Source organism: Arachis hypogaea, chromosome 19, assembly GCF_003086295.3.
Source record: "Arachis hypogaea cultivar Tifrunner chromosome 19, arahy.Tifrunner.gnm2.J5K5, whole genome shotgun sequence".
Taxonomy (NCBI): domain Eukaryota; kingdom Viridiplantae; phylum Streptophyta; class Magnoliopsida; order Fabales; family Fabaceae; genus Arachis; species Arachis hypogaea.
The window spans coordinates 129350410-129354420 of NC_092054.1; the positions used below are offsets into that span (position 1 = coordinate 129350410).

Genomic DNA, 4011 nt, shown 5'->3' on the forward strand with positions numbered 1-4011 from the left:
TTAACCACCTCTTAGCTTGATCTTTTACAGCAAATGGAAACAGTAATAGTCTGTAGACATCCTGATCTATTTCCTTATCATGTACTGTGTCAGCAATTTGTAAAAATTGTACCAGAAACTCTGTAGGTTCTTCCTGTGGAAGACCGGAATACTGGCAACTTTGCTGCACCATGATAATGAGCTGAGGATTCAACTCAAAGCTACTAACTCCAATGGAGGGTATGCATATGCTACTCCCATATGAAGTAGTAGAGGGGTTAGAATATGACCCCAGAGTCCTCCTGGACTGTTCATTTCCACTTATGTCCATGATGGATATATGGATATAACTTGGACTGATTTATCTTTTTATTTATTTTATTTTATAAGAAGTAAATACTTAAATAAAATAAAATAACTAAAAAGAATTTGAATTAATTTTTTTTTAAAAAATAAAAATTAATTAGTTAATAAAAAAGAAATTTTTGAAAAAGAGGGAAGATATTTTCGAAAATAGAGAGAGAGAGAGTTAGTTAGGTAGTTTTGAAAAAGTTAAGAAACAAACAAAAAGTTAGTTGGTTAGTTGAAACAAATTTTGAAAAGATAAGAAGTTAGGAAGTTAGAAGAGATATTTTGAAAAGATATTTTTGAATTTAGTGAGGAGAGAGAAAAACAATAAGATAGTACAAGATTTAAAATTTTTAGATCTAATGCTCCTTGTTTTTGAAAATTTTGGAGGGAAAACACCAAGGAACACCAAACTTAAAAATTTTAAGATCAAGACACAAGGAAAACTCAAGAACACTTTGAAGACTCACAAGAACACAAGAACATGAAGAAAGAACACCAAACTTAAAATTTTTAGAAAACCAAACCAAAATTTTCGAAAACCAAAGGGAAATCAACAAGAAAACACCAAACTTAAAGTTTGGCACAAGATTTAATAGAAAAAATATTATTTATGAAAAAGAAGGTTTTGAAAAGAATATAAAAGACTCTAACCCAATTACCAAGAACACAGATTAACGCTCTAGCCAAATGAGTTATGAAAATTTTCGAAAATTTTAAGAAAGATTATTTTTGAAAACACCAAACTTAAAGTTTGGCACAGGATTTAACAGAAAAATTATTTTTGAAAAAGGTTTTAAAAAAAATGATAGCCAATTACCATGAACATAAACACCACGTTCTAATTAACTGAGCTATAAATTTAAAGTGTTTTAACAAGGGATAAATAATAAAAGACTCTAAACCAAAAAGAAAAATTTTTCCTAATCTAAGCAACAAAATAAACCGTTAGTTGTCCAAACACGAACAATCCCGGCAATGGTGCCAAAAACTTGGTGCACGAATTGCGAATCACACTTTTCACAACGCGTACCACTAACCAGCAAGTGCACTGGGTCGTCCAAGTAATACCTTACGTGAGTAAGGGTCGAATCCCACGGAGATTGTTGGTTTGAAGCAATCTATGGTTATCTTGTGAATCTTAGTCAGGAAGTCAATTATGTTTATCAGTTGAATTGCAAATAAACAATAGAGCATGGATTAAAGGTTACTTGTTATGCAGTAATGGAGAATATGTTGGGGTTTTGGAGATGCTTTGTCTTCTGAATCTCTGCTTTCCTCTGTCTTCTTGTTCACGCACGCACGTCCTTCTATGGCAAGCTGTGTGTTGGTGGATCACCGTTGTCAATGGCTACCTTCCATCCTTCCAGTGAAAACTACGCTCACGCGCTCTGTCACAGCACGGCTAATCACCGGTTGGTTCTCGATCCGGTTGGAATAGGATTTACTATCCTTTTGCGTCTGTCACTAACGCCCAGCCTTCAGGAGTTTGAAGCTCGTTACAGTCATTCAATCCTTGAATCCTACTCGGAATACCACAGACAAGGTTTAGACTTCCCGGATTCTCATGAATGCCGCCATCAGTTCTAGCTTATACCACGGAGATTCTGATTAAGGAATCTAAGAGATACTCATTCAATCAGATATAGAACGGAGGTGGTTGTCAGGCACACGTTCGTGGTTTGAGGAAGGTGATGAATGTCACAGATCATCACCTTCATCCTAGTTAAGCGCGAATGAACATCTTAGATAGGAACAAGCGTGTTTGAATTGAAAACAGAAATACTTGCATTAATTCATCGAGACACAGCAGAGCTCCTCACCCCCAACAATGAGGTTTAGAGACTCATGCCATCAGAGAATACAAAGTTTAGATCTGAAATGTCATGAGGTACAAAATAAGTCTCTAAAAGTTGTTTAAATACTAAACTAGTAGCCTAGGTTTATAGAAATTGGATAAACTATGATGGATGATGCAGAAATTCACTTCTGGGGCCCACTTCTGTGTGCTGGGGCCCACTTGGTGTGTGCTGGGGCTGAGACTTAGGCAATCCACGTGCATAGGCCATTTGTGGAGTTGAACGCCAGTTTTTGTGCCAGTTTGGGCGTTCAACTCCAGTTTTTGATCCTTTTCTGGCGCTGGACGCCAGGATTGGGCAGAGAACTGGCGTTGAACGCCAGTTTACGTCGTCTATTGTTGTGCAAAGTATGGACTATTATATATTGCTGGAAAGCCCTGGATGTCTACTTTCGAACGCAATTGGAAGCACGCCATTTCGAGTTCTGTAGCTCCAGAAAATCCACTTTGAGTGCAGGGAGGTCAGAATCCAACAGCATCAGCAGTCCTTTTTCAGCCTGAATCAGATTTTTGCTCAGCTCCTTCAATTTCAGCCAGAAAAATACCTGAAATTACAGAAAAATACACAACTCATAGTAAAGTCCAAAAATATGAATTTTTCCTAAAAACTAATAGAAATAGACTAAAAACTAACTAAAACATACTCAAAACTATATGAAATTATCCCCAAAAAGCGTATAAAATATCCGCTCATCACAGTGGCCTTAGATAGATCAGAGACTAGATTTGCTAAATTAGAAGCATTTTGTTCAGAGTTCTCTGTCTGTTGCTGAGTGGATGATGGAAAAGGTTTATTATTGTTAAACCTGTTTCTTCCACCATTATTAAAGCCTTGTTGAGGCTTTTGATCTTTCCATGAGAAATTGGGGTGATTTCTCCATGATGAGTTATAGGTGTTTCCATAAGGTTCACCTAAGTAATTTACCTCTGCTATTGCAGGGTTCTCAGGATCATAAGCTTCTTCTGCATAAGAAGCCTCTTGAGTACTGTTGGATGCAGCTTGCATTCCATGCAGACTCTGAGAGATCATATTGACTTGCTGAGTCAATATTTTATTCTGAGCCAATATGGCATTCAGAGTATCAACCTCAAGAACTCCCTTCTTCATAGGCGTCCCATTATTCACAGGATTCCTTTCAGAAGTGTACATGAACTGGTTATTAGCAACCATGTCAATGAGTTCTTGAGCTTCTGCAGGCGTTTTCTTTAGGTGAATGGATCCACCTGCAGAAGTGTCCAGTGACATCTTTGATAGCTCAGTTCTGATGGATGTCCATTCTGGCATGTCAGAAGGACACTTTTTGGTCAATTATTTGTATCTTTCCCAAGCTTCATAGAGGGATTCACCTTCTTTCTGTCTGAAGGTTTGAACATCAGCTCTAAGCTTGCTCAGCTTTTGAGGAGGAAAGTACTTGGCTAAGAAAGCCGTGACCAGCTTATCCCAAGAGTTCAGGCTGTCTTTGGGTTGAGAATCCAACCATAATCTAGCTCTGTCTCTTACAGCAAAAGGGAAAAGCATGAGCCTGTAGACGTCAGGATCTACTCCATTAGTCTTAACAGTATCACATATCTGCAAGAATTCAGTTAAGAACTGAAAAGGATCTTCAGATGGAAGTCCATGAAACTTGCAGTTCTGCTGCATCAGAGAAACTAATTGAGGTTTCAGCTCAAAGTTGTTAGCTCCAATGGCAGGAATGGAGATGCTTCTTCCATGTAAATTGGAATTAGGTGCAGTAAAGTCACCAAGCATCCTCCTTTCATTATTATTATTTTCGGCTGCCATCTCCTCTTCCTGTTCGAAAATTTCTGAAAGGTTATCTCTGGAT

The 4011-nt window shown here is 37.7% G+C and overlaps 1 non-coding gene across 1 annotated transcript; it reads left to right on the top strand.

Moving 5' to 3' along the window:
* The first annotated feature begins 3468 nt into the window (after window positions 1-3468).
* On the top strand, window positions 3469-3572 carry LOC112780762 (small nucleolar RNA R71). Its single transcript, XR_003191578.1, has one exon. It is a non-coding gene; the product is annotated as a small nucleolar RNA R71 (small nucleolar RNA).
* The last annotated feature ends 439 nt before the right edge of the window (window positions 3573-4011 follow it).